The sequence below is a fragment of the Herpailurus yagouaroundi genome, unplaced genomic scaffold (genome assembly GCF_014898765.1).
Source record: "Herpailurus yagouaroundi ecotype Mexico unplaced genomic scaffold, PumYag 100, whole genome shotgun sequence".
Classification (NCBI taxonomy): domain Eukaryota; kingdom Metazoa; phylum Chordata; class Mammalia; order Carnivora; family Felidae; genus Herpailurus; species Herpailurus yagouaroundi.
Window position 1 is genome coordinate 67,652,809 of NW_024412391.1, and position 12,862 is coordinate 67,665,670.

Here is a 12,862-nt window from a genome sequence, read left to right on the forward strand (position 1 = left end):
GAAGTAGGTGGTCGCTTAAGTTTGAAACCATTCTTATTCCTCTTCTGCCATGCTTTAGATACATGGTGTCGTATTTTACATCTTTTTATTTTGTGAATCCTCTGATTTTTATCAAAATATTTATTTTTAATGTTTTTTTTTTTAATTTTAATACTCTCACTTATGGTCTTATTTTACCTAAAGAGTCTCCTTTAATATTTCTTATAGGGGTGGTTTAGTGGTCATGAATTTTTAGTTTTTCTTTAAGAAACAATATTTATATGTCCTTCTATTCCTAATGATAGCCTTTCTGGATAGAGTATTCTTGGCTGCAGATTTTTCCCTTTCAGCATTTTGAATATATCATGCCATTCCCCCTGGCCTGCAAAATTTCTGCTGAAAAATCCACTGAGAGCCTTATGGGGTTTCTCTTGTATGTAACTGCTTTCTTTCATCTCTACTTTTTGCCATATTAATTACTATGGGGCTTGGTTGTGGACTTCCCTGGGAAGAATTTTTTGTGGGGGATCTCTGTGCCTCCAAGCTGGATATCTATTTCCTTCCCCCTATTACAAAAGTTTTCAGTTTTTTTCAAAATTTCTGCCCACTTTATCTCTCTTCTTCTTCTGAGATCCCTATAATACAAATGTTTTACAGTTGATGGAGTCACTAAGTTCCTTAAGACTTATGCCTTGTTGTGGGTAATGTTTGATCCCCAGCAGGAGTGGAGTACATTTTAACAAGTTGTGGATGATCTGCTTGCAAAATGTGACCTGACATTGCTGCATCAGAAGTGAGATGGGTGTCAGGAGATGTGGTGTTGGGTGAACATAAATCTTCTCATTCTTATAATCTCATGGACAACCTATTCTTACAGGAACGGGATATACAATGTTTCTTCTCTTGGTGCTTTTACATACAGTGTTGTCAAAAGATAAAGAATTAATTCTTTTACTTTTTTATAATAATATAACTCAAAGCTGTTAAGAAGATTGTTGCATTTTATTCCATGTCTCCTCCAGAATCTATTTTGATGAAGTGGGTAAGGTTTGCTATCACCCACTACTTCTGATACCAGTGTTAGTTTTATACATTCAGAACACTTTCTGAGGGTTAATTTTATATTCTGGAGTAGTTCAAAGCACTGCATTATGATGCCATTTGTCACTTCTTTCTAGAGGCACTTCACATTCAAATTGTCCTGTCTAGTCATTTTATTTGTCTAACTTCTTCAGCAACCTTTATCCCTTCATGTATTCACAGCCAGCTTTTCACACTGCAGAGTCCATGCAAATAATTCCTGGATAAAGCATCTTAATTTTAGCTGCTCTATCCATATACCATAGACTGGAGGACTTAGAACAGAAAGTACTTCTCAAGTTGTGGAGGCTGGAACTCAGATATCAGGTTGTCAGCACGGTGACTTCTTTTTTTATCTGTAGACTTCTGAGTTCTCCTTGTGTTCTCACATGGCAGACAGAGATGGAGGTAGCTCTCTGACTTTTCTACTAAGGTCACCTACAAATAGCATCACCATAGGAATTAGATTTCAGCAAATGAAATTAGGGAACATTCAGTCCATAACAAATACATGTATGCAAACATTCTCAGTTGGAGCTAATTGATCTTCTCCTTTCAGTTACTCCCACACCCAAAAGCCCACAAACTGAATCAGTGTGTTAGCAGAGTGCTTAGCAAATACATAAAAGACTTTTGACTTGGAAGTCTGATTACAATTCAAAAATGTATATTTCTTGTAACTTTTGCTTTTATTGAAGGGCTGAAAGTTTGCATTATTATAGAAACCTTGAATGATAGAAGAAAATATTTCCCTATGTTTCTATTATCACTTCACCCCCAACCTAGCCTCAAAGCTTAAGTAAGTCTGAAACCTTGTTTCAAGGAGAATGGAACTTATTTTCAGTTTTACCTGCAGCAGACTGAGGAAAATACTGCTATGCTAAGCACTGGTCCTTTTGGACTTTCAGACCACAAAATGTATAAATCAAATGATCTTCTCTTTTGAAAATGTTTTTTCCAGGCAGTTAGGTTAGCTTCTGCTTTAAACTTACTCTCCCTGTGACATGCACATGTTGTGTTTCTTTGGCATCTTCTGATGAGAGGAGAACAATTGATAGGAGCAGCAATCACAGGTGCACTCAACGTGCCCCTTCAGAGACTGCTATGTTGCCTTTTCCTCTTGCTGAACAAGTCCTCCTCTGTCTTTGAAAAAGAAGGCGGTTCTCTCTGCCTGTTGAGCAAGTTCAGTTAAAAATCTTATGGGGAGAATTTCACAGCATGTAAGCAGAAACAGTCTTATTGCCTCTATTTTCAGAACCTCTTCAAATTACAATAATATGCCCAAGAAGCATATGAGAAAAGCTTTTTGAGCTAAAATAGAGCTTTTACCTTTTAAACCCAAAATATAAGTAAAGAAATCACTTTGCTCTTAAGAGTTTATTTTCCAATTGTAAATTCCACACTTCAGGAAATGTTACATTCTTGTGGGAACAAAGAAAGAAATGCCTGTATAAAACAAGTCTTTTCTATAAATGTTAGACTCTTCCACATAGCAAATCCTCTTCTAATTTACCACTTGTGTAAATATGATAAATTTTCATTTCCCAGAAATTATTTGGAAAATATATGGAGAAATAAATTACTATATAAATATGCACTTAAATTTTTTTCAAAAACATATTACTCATTTTTATTCATCATAGTTAAGGAAAGCTCTATCTAGTTTCCATGTTTCATAATCCCTTAAGATGTTTTTGTTCATATTCTTGATGGAAATCAAAATACTTATATTTTAATTGACGTGACTGAGCATTATTAGACTCTAAATAGTCAACATGGCAGATAACTACCTTTGTTTGATACTTGGGAGTTGATATATTGATTAATAAATCAACTTACTTTATGCATAATCTATTCTAAGAGTTCCTAGAATATTGTGAAAATGTTTACATTTGCATTTATATAGTGATAAATTCAAGCAGGGGAAAATTAGGTACTAATGGACCAAAGTGTGAGAGCAATTGCTAAGTAGATATCCACTTCTTCTTTTCTGTAGCATCTATAGAACTTTGCTAGGGTTGCAGAGCTCTTGAGAATGAGGATGATAGCCAGTATTTAAAGCCCCAGCCAATTTTCTGTTATTCTAGTGCTAAGAGTCCAAGGACTCACTCTAAAATAATTTATTTTTCATGTACAGGATAGAGGAGCTAAAAGAATTTTCCAACTAAGTACTTGCCCTTGCTTTTCAGAATAATAAAATAAAAACAGGCATATTACAAATACAAAAAGGCAAATCATTTATAGCTTACCAAAAATGTGAAAATAAATATAATTTTTGGCTTTTTGAAGAAAGAAAAGAAACGTTAAGAGAATAATAGAATTTTGTTTTATCAAACATGGAAACATTTTTTTTTAAACATGTATCAATTTGTTTAAACACTTATCCAGGGGTAAGTCTCTAACCACATCAAATCTCTAGGAAGTATCTTAAATTGTGAAATAAGATGGGAAAAATCTCTCTAAGTATAATAGTCATGATAGAGCTTGACTGACAAAATCAGCACAAAATAACAACAAATGTATGAACAAAAAGCCAAAGCTTTATTGGATGGAGGAGGCTTAATAACTCAGAGCCATATATCTATGTCCATCTGTATACATTTTAAAGTGAACAAAATTGGCTATCTTGTTTCCCAGCCTGCTGACAATTGGATAATGGTCCTAAGAGGGTAGTGGTATTATTAGAGGCATATACAGTGATACAAGGAGGGTGAGAAACCTGACCAAATGCTATCAAGAGAGTAGGAAAAATTATCTCCATGCTGCATGGTTTCAGGTTACTTTATAAGTCCCAGTTTCCCCAAGTAAGTGAGGGGAAAGATAAGTGTTGTTAGAGCTGGAAGGAGAAAGAATGATAAAACTGTCACCTGCAATACTTTGGAAAATCGGTAATGTCTTTTATAGTTTGGTGGAAATGCTGGAAGACCCTAGTAACGTGAATTGTCTACTGTTGACTATCCTTGAAAAGGAAATTACATGAGGAGATAAGCTGAGGGCAGAAATTGCCAGTTTGAGAGAAGAAATGAAAAGCATGAGAGACAGTCCTGAAAGTTAAGACTTGAGGTTTGCAAGGCATGTTGTGTTTTGATTTCTAACAGGAAAAGTTTAGAGAAAAAGTGTTTGAAATCAGCCTTGTGGCAAAGATGGTATAAAACATATGGACCATACAACAATTGCTAAGATATCTGAACAGGTTAAGTGGCAGAAAGTCTGTGCTTTTCATTGGAAAGACAATTTCTGTGAAAAAAGAGTAAGAATGTGACTTTCTTAAAAAAGTCCTGGCCATTCAAGGTGTCTTCAATTAAATATATATAGAGAGGTATGCCTTGAGAAAATTCTGAATGTGGTTGTTTGTACATAATATTGACTGAAATTAGAGGCCAATAAATTATTGGAAAGAGTTTTACTATCAAGAGGAACACTAGTGTGGACTAAAATAGACTACTGTGCTTACAATTCTCTGTGGTCAGAAAATGGGCTGAGAAAGATTTTCACCACTCAAAAAGTAATAGTGTCACACATTTTCTTCAGCTGGAGCATATTCTGAAGATAATGGAAAAAGAATTGCCTTGAGGTGAGTGGATTCAAGGACCATAGACAACAATGGACTGGGGATTACCTTCAGGACAAATCAGAGCCCTATCCAGGATTATTCCCTTCAACTAGGAAAGAAGCCCATTTCTGTATATGGCCAATTTGAACTGGCATTGCTAAATATGAACAATGAGTGTATGTTTCTCCATCTGAATAGAAGTGTTCATGGTAGGTAGGCTTTCCTTGTTTCACTGCTCTGAATCTGAATGATCTGGCAGAGGGTGTCTGCAGGTGGAGAACTCCTAGACCTAGGATTTGAGCTTAAGTAGTAAATGAGAGGGAAGATTGTATAGTTTAGCTTGGGAGGAGGTGAGTATGTAAGCAAGAGAAGGAAGAATCCAAGATTTGCTGATCTTAAAGCAAGACTGTGGTAAAGCCTATTGTAGTTCGTCAGTGTTTAATTCTCTGGAAAAGAATTATGTTCAGATTCCTTCTCTCATTAGGGCCAAAGTTGGCCATCTTCCCTGTTCTTGCCGAATGAATGTAAACAGAATTAATGTAATAAGAATCTTTATGTCATGGGGCATACTTTTGACATTCCTTTTTCACTGCAGCCCCCCATGTTCCAGGCAATTCCTTTTGTATTTTTGCTACAATAAATACAGCTACAATGACATACACATATCATTTTGAAAATATTTAAATGGACGAAGTTTAAATTCTCAAAAGTGGAATGATTAAGGCAGAAGATATAAATGCAGTAATTTTGATAGATAGGATTAAACTGCCCTCCAAAACAGTGCTCCTAATTTTCATGAATTTATTAGGAGTTTATGAGATGCTGCTCATTTGTTTAGACATGCCAAGAAAATGTATTGCCAACATTTGGATGATCAAACATTTTGAAAATGGGCAATGTTTCTAGTCTTATGTGATACAGATATGGATCATCAAAACTCTTATCTTTTATGGATGTATAAATGTAGACAGTTAGAAACAGAATTTTGTAACATAAAATCTGCCATGTGAAGAGTTTCAGTGGGTTTTAAATCTAATTAAAATTTGTTTTAAATGCTTATTTTTGAGGGAGAGAGAGAGAGAGTGAATGTGTGAGTCAGGGAGGGACAGAGAGAGAGGGAGACACAGAACCCTAAGCAGTCTTTGGTCTCTGAGTTGTCAGCACAAAGCCCAACACAAGGCTCGAACTAACAAACTGTGAGATCATGACCTGATCCGCAGTTGGATGTTTAACTGACTGAGCCACCCAGGTGCCCCTAAATCTAATTTTTAAAGTGTGTAACATCTTTTGTCTGGAAAAACTACTTATTTGAGGAAATGTACACATTTACTAAGCAAGTTATTATGTTGATAGATGTATAAATAATATTTGTTAAGGGTCACTCAGTAGTGAAAATAATCAACTAGGAATATCAGGTAATTTCCTTAATCTGATAATGGTATCTCTAAAAAGAATGTTTGGCAGACATTACACGTAATGGTGAAATACTGAAAACTGCTTGAGATTAGGAATAAGAGGGGGTATCAGACTGTGACACTTCTATTAAATATCTTAACCAGTGTTGTAAGTCATGAAAAGGAAATTATATATATATTCTAATATATAGTCTAATTCATATATATGTATATTCTATATATATATTCAAATTCATATATATATATATATATATGAATTAGAAAGATACAAATCTACCATTATTAATAGAAGACATGACTGAATCAAGAAAATCCAAGGGAATAAACTATTAAAATTAATAAGTGAATTGGGTAAGTCACTGGATATAAGATCAGTATATAAAAATACCATGTTTCTATTTCAGCAACAAAGTAGAAATGGCGTTTCAAAAGTTATCAATGAAGTAGTGACAATATTATCTTACAGTAGATAAAACCCAGCAAACATTTGTATCTACATCAGAAATTTGAAACCCCATAAAACTGCTCAAGAACCACTACTCTATATGATAATAATTTTAAAAAGTGGCATAAGAGCAAGAGAAGACCTGTACACAGGTATTGTCCATTTTTGGAAGTTTGTGTTATACCATTTTGCTCTTACAAAAGACTTACATTAGTACCAGTTTTTGCTACTCCAAAGAAATCTGAAGAAGTTTTTCACTTTTACAACAAAAAGGTGAAAAATGAGAATAGTACCATCACACATATTCCCCTTGCCTACACTTAGCATCCGCACCAAGCAGCTATAGTTTTGACCTGTGTCTGTGAGCATTTGTGCTTTATCTCAATTTCTTTTGTGCGTCTGTTAGCAAGAGGTGCCCTAAGGTACCAGCAAAGCCTAAGATAGGTTGTTTTTTGGGTTTGAGAATGCTTAAAACATGTTCCATATAAATTAATGGCACTTGCTTCTTTGCTGTAGGTCATTGCAGCTAATGAAATATTTCATAGGAACACTGCACTTCAGATAGCAAGGGAAATCTGTATAGGGATTTATGATGTTTATTGATTGAAACACTCAATACTATAAAGATGTCAGTACTACATAAATTGACATATAGCTTTAATGTAATCCAAATAAAATGTCTACCTGTTTTCCTTTTTTTGGAAATTAACAAGCTGGTTTTAAAATTTATATAAAATGCAAAGAAGGGTAATTCAGGTAACAAGATGAATTTGATCTGTGCTGTTATCTTGCACTTACTAGAAAGTGTTTTTTCACCTCTGACAAAATGAGGAAAAATCCAATTTCTTTTGACACCATAGCTTGTCAAAATACTTTTATTTCCCCTTCTCTGTTGACAATTTCTTCAATTCCCTTACCAGAGGGGTGAGAAACCACTGTTTTTGTTGTTGTTGTTTGTTTTGGTCTGAGGACCCACTTTTTGCTTTTCCACTTAGTCTAGGGCGGATGGTGGGTGAATTAAAGCTTGTTTAAGGCTTTCAAATCTTTAAGACTTGTATAAAACTTACTTGATCTTAGGGACAAAAGAACCTGCTCATAGTTCTGTTTTATTTTTAACCAGATAATCTATAATCAAACTACTACATCTCAGTAAGACCAACTAATGGATGTCTTTGCTTTCTAGAATCCAAAAGGCAAGAAATTCACAAAAATCCTGGCCTTCAATCTTGTGTTCATATATAGATGATGCTTATTTTTAAGAATGACTTTCCCAATAATTTTCTCTCTTCAAACTCCCTATCTCAATTTAAGGTAAACTTCTTGGAAGCTTTCTTAGCCCTCTCATCCTGAATTAGTTGCTTCTTCTCCATATTATCTTGGGACCCTGCTTATTTATCTCTCATGAAACATTACACTGTTTCAGAGATCAGAACCAAATAGACTCTAATATCTCAAAAACACTAGAGGTTTACAGATCAAATAACCAACCAAGATAAGTATATCTGGTTCTCAGATATCCAGGAACTGAAGCATCATCTATTCTTTTGGGGCAGCACAGTAACTTTCATTAGTGGCAGAAGGAGAAAGAACATGAAATATGCACAGGAGGATGTTTTGGTCAGACCTGGAAGTGGTACACATCATGCCAGTTATATTTCCTTGCACAGAGCTCAGATCCATGGTTCATACAACAAGGGACTCTGGGAAATGTAGTCTAGACATGAGGCTAGCTGCGTTTCTCAGATCAAGATCTGTACCGTAATTCTCACACCAAATTTATTGTCTTTCCTGATACCACTTCTTTTTCCTGTAGTCCTAGTTTTTCAATTTTTCTTCACTCATTCTCTAAAGCTATAAGATGCAGTCTTCCTTTGACTCCATTTGACTGTGGAGTCAAATGAAGACCAGCCAGTTCTTTGATAGTATGATCCAGACAACATGCAAATGTACCCTCTTCCTACCAACCTTCATTCTTCTAGACAAATTCCCTCATCTGGATCAACAATATTTCTTACATAATTTATTTAGACAGATAACTTATTTTACCACCATTTAATGCTTCTTGAACACATTTTGTAGAACCTTAGCAATGACTTCTTCAAAGTCTCTGTTCTTACCCCTCTATACTCCAGACAGGATACTATTCCTTGTCTCTGGAATAAAACATGCAATTTTAGGTCTTGGATTTTTTTCCTTTCTTAGTTAAAAATAACCTTTCCCTTTCCCTTTCTTTTATTTTCCACCTCTGCCTTCTTGATATAAGTATCCTTAAAGATATAACTCAAATTTCATACCCTTTGCAAGGCTTCTCTTTCTTAACATCCAACCCATAATTTCAATCACATTTTTCTTTTTACTCCCACAGGAAATTTTTATACTTGTTTTATAGTATTTTTCTCTATGAACTTGCACTGAAGTTATTTGTGAATAGGTCTCTTTCTCTTCACCTAGACAGATCCTTAATAGTAGTTATAGCTGCTTATCCATCTGTCTCTCCAGTATGTGTATACAAGTTAAATACTTGTGGGACTCAATTTTAATAATCTAGGTACCCATTCATCAATGTTTTATTACAAAAAAAAACCCTTAAGAAATAGTTCTTAAGAAATAGTTCTTAGGAATTGAGAGCTTTTTATAAACAAATATAATCAGGTATGAAAAGGATAAAAAAAATATAATACATGTGATTTCACTCATGTGGAATTTGAGAAACTCAACCCATGAACATAGGGGAAGGGAAGGAAATATAAATAAAAACAGAGAAGGAGGAAAACCATAAGAGACTCTTAAATACAGAGAACACACAGGATTGCTGGAGGGGAGGTGGGTGAGGGATGAGTTAAATGGGTGATCAGCATTAAGGAGAGCACTTTTTGGGATGAGCACTGGGTGTCATATGTAAGAAATCACTGTATGTTAACTACTTGAATTTAAATATCAATCAATCAATCAATAAATGTAATACATGTTAAATGCAACTACCTACAGGAATCTTTTAGAACAGTATTAGTTAAGTGCTATAAATTGGTATTCCTTATATAGTGCTGTAAAGCCATAGGCCCTAAGCCATATAGACTTTACTGAGAGTATGCAGTATTTTTAAATTAGATACACTTCAGTATATGACTGATCTATATACTAACAATATATTTTCTATGGTTATGAAAGGGGGAAAAGAACCTACTGGAACACATATGAATGAATACAAATTTGCTTTTAAAGGGCTTATGGGAGAAAGACTGGTAAGTTAGCTAGCTTATCAGTGATTGACAAGTAATTTGTAAGTCAGAAGACTCTTGTAGATAGATGCCAGAATTAGGGGTTGGAACAGGCTTTGTTTAATGCACAATGCCAACTTCTGCCTGTTTTTTTTTTTTTTCTCCAGACCTTCTCAGCCAGTACACACAGACTCAGCCTAATTCCTACCATGATTAAGGAATTAATCCTTCATTCTTTAGGAATCCTATATTCTTTATATATAGCTCAAAAACAAAACAACACAACTCTGGCACTAACCACTGGTGAGTACAGAATGCAGCTTATTGCCAAAGATCTGTTGTCCAGTATATATAATATGAGTCTTGAACCTCCACTTGGCCCTGACAGTCAAACTTTCACAACCTTCTGTCCCATTGTCTTGGCCTGGGAGTGTTCTGCTGTGGCTTGGCTTGGAGTTACAGTTGTCTGCCTAGCAGAAGCCTCACCTAGAATTTCAGCTTTATTGTTTGCGGCTCTGATGTTTTTAAACTGTTCAAGGCCCTGTCTTCCAGGGTGATGAATCATTTTTCTATAATTTCCAATATTAATGAAGACCTTGTAGTGAAGGTTTCCACCAGAGACCTGTTTTTCTCCACTTTCTAGGCTCCATTGACTGTAGTATACTTTTTGGTTTGGACCTCAACTTCTGACTTGAAAAAATCAGAAAGACTTTATTTCTTTTTGTCACCAAGCTTTGTTTAGCATTATTCTCCCTTTCCTCCCTTTTTATTAAAGTGCTAATCCTACAAATGTGTCTGTTTATGCAGCTTGCCCTTTTATATGGTCTGCCTGTCTCTCCCCTAGTTGAGGGGACTTCAGTGTATGTTTCTGATCCAATTTTGGTGTTAGTTATTACAGAACATTGTGTTTTTTTGTTTTCCACCACTCTTCTCTCTGCAAGTTGACATAATTAGTCCCTTGATTCCTCTTAGACCAGTGACCCAGTGTTTCAGTTGATGCATAATCATATTACCTTTTCAAGTCTTTACACAGCAAACGGCGACATGTTTATTAGCTTCTATTTCTGTAATGGAGGTGAATTTATCTATTATTCTCTGACATGTTTCATGTCTTATTAAACTTAGGGGTACTTTCTTTTCTCCTCAATCCTTCTCCACACAAGCATGATAAAGGTACCAAGGTAACCAGCATAAAGGAAATATCACAGTTGTAGAAAGGGCAGATTATATTTTGTCATTGAATCCCAGTTCAAAACTACCCTTGTTTCCTTAGATATATCATCTCAATATCAGCTTCCTTATCTATAAGATGGAAATAATACTACCTTTTGTTATAGGAATTTTAAAACAAACTCAAAGTGAAGAGCTTGTTATAATTAATACTCAGCATATATGAAAGGCATACTAAGTGTTTAAGTAGCTGAGCCCAAATAATAAATCATTATGTAGGAAAATATGTCAAATTAAGTCATTGTCTAGGGATTACAGAGTAGACTATCTGTGCCCATAAAATCCAAGAAGATGTAATATACTTAAGGTTAGAAAGGAGTTACCAGAAAAACATTACATTATTACATTATTTGTTTATTTTAGTAAGACATTAGAAGCATAACTAAAAATATGTATAGGAGAAAGGTTATATAGTGTAAAATATAGTTGATAATTTAAAGATTATAGGAGTGATGTAAGCATCAGAGTGGTTTAAACATTCTGTCTTTTATGCCTGGGTGGCTCAGTCTGTTGAGCATCTGATGCCTCATTTAGGCTCAGGCCATGATCCTAGGGTCATGGAGCCCCACACAGGTCTTCATACAAACATGGATCCTACTTGGGATTCCCTCTCTCTCCCCCCTTATGTTCTCTCTAAAAATTAAAATTAAAAAAGTTAAAAAATAGGACATTCTGCCTTTCAGTTCCCCATTTTCAACAAAGAGTTAGACATTTATTTATGAATAAAGGTACTTTTGTGGGAGTTATAGGACCCAGCACCATATGCTGAAGGACTCAAGAGAAGTCTTGCCCACCTGTGCATCCAGTTACAGGTAGACAGACTTCAGTATCAACTGTGGAACCAGCAGAGCAGCAAACTTGCTCTAAACCCCTCTTGTTGGGGGGGCTGTGCGGGGAACAAACAAACCTGAGAGTGCTGAGTTGGGAAGATAACCACAGACAAGAACATTTCAGAAGGCCAGTCTTCCTGAGGGGAGATTCCAGCATACCATTGGTGTGTGTGCACAAGCACCCACACAAATTACAAGTTTAGATGCAGTAGAGATGGTACATAGAACTTCATCAATGCTATTCCTCTCCACTGCCCTCAAAGATAATATTGCAAAATGCTGAACTATTAAGTGGCAGCAAAGGGAAGAGGAAAACAGTGAGTAAGTGCCTGGCTACCCCAGTGGTGTAGGACACAGCTGGAAAAACGGTTTCCAAAAGCACCCAAAGTACTGAGTTGGGAGCCTCTAGGAGTGGCTGGAGGGAAACGGTCAGGAAAAATGCAGGTAAGAATAACAAGACACAGTTCCTGCTGAATGGACTTAGCAGGAAGGCCACAACAAGCCTTTGGGAGTACCACACATGGTGATAGGGCATTAGGCCTACTCTGTCTGCAAGCACCTCTGAGTACTCCCTGAATACTACCCACACCTCCCCAACTCTGTAGCCATCTTATATAAACTCCTGTGTGAGTGAGAGGAAACTGCAGTAGACAGAGAATATGCCCAGAAAACAGGCAAGGGCCTACAGGTAAGGGAGAAGCCACAAGTTCAAGTTGAAGTGCCATCTCTGAAAAAATAAAAAAAATGTTTAAGAATTTTGCTTAAAAAAATTAATATCCTTGAAAGCTTAAGAATGTCTCAAGAAGAACCAATAAAAGTGTAATAGGTGTATTCATACAAAGGCAGAGAAAACCCCCAGATAATAACAAAGACAGAAGACCCTATCTGAAGGCAATTAACAAAGCAGTGGCTGTTATTTCAAATATGAAAGCAGCAATATAAGTCTACATGAAACAGAGACAATCAAGAAAATATGTTATCACCAAAAGTAGTAATAATTCTAAAATAACAAAGCTCAAAGGCATGGAATCTTACATTCTAGTTAATAAAGACTTCAAAATAACTGTTTTGATCCCAAAAGGAGCAGAGAGAAAAATAGGTGAAAACTTTCC

General features: G+C 35.6%; 1 long non-coding RNA gene across 1 annotated transcript in view; it reads right to left on the minus strand.

Moving 5' to 3' along the window:
- Positions 1-960: 960 nt before the first annotated feature.
- LOC121028759 (uncharacterized) overlaps positions 961-12,862 on the minus strand; it is a 107,581-nt gene continuing 95,679 nt past the window's right edge. Inside the window, exons 4-5 of the long non-coding RNA XR_005789423.1 lie at positions 1,910-2,230; positions 961-1,497 (exon numbers count right to left, since the gene is read on the minus strand). This is a non-coding gene — a long non-coding RNA (uncharacterized LOC121028759). The remainder of the gene's footprint in view (positions 1,498-1,909; positions 2,231-12,862) is intronic.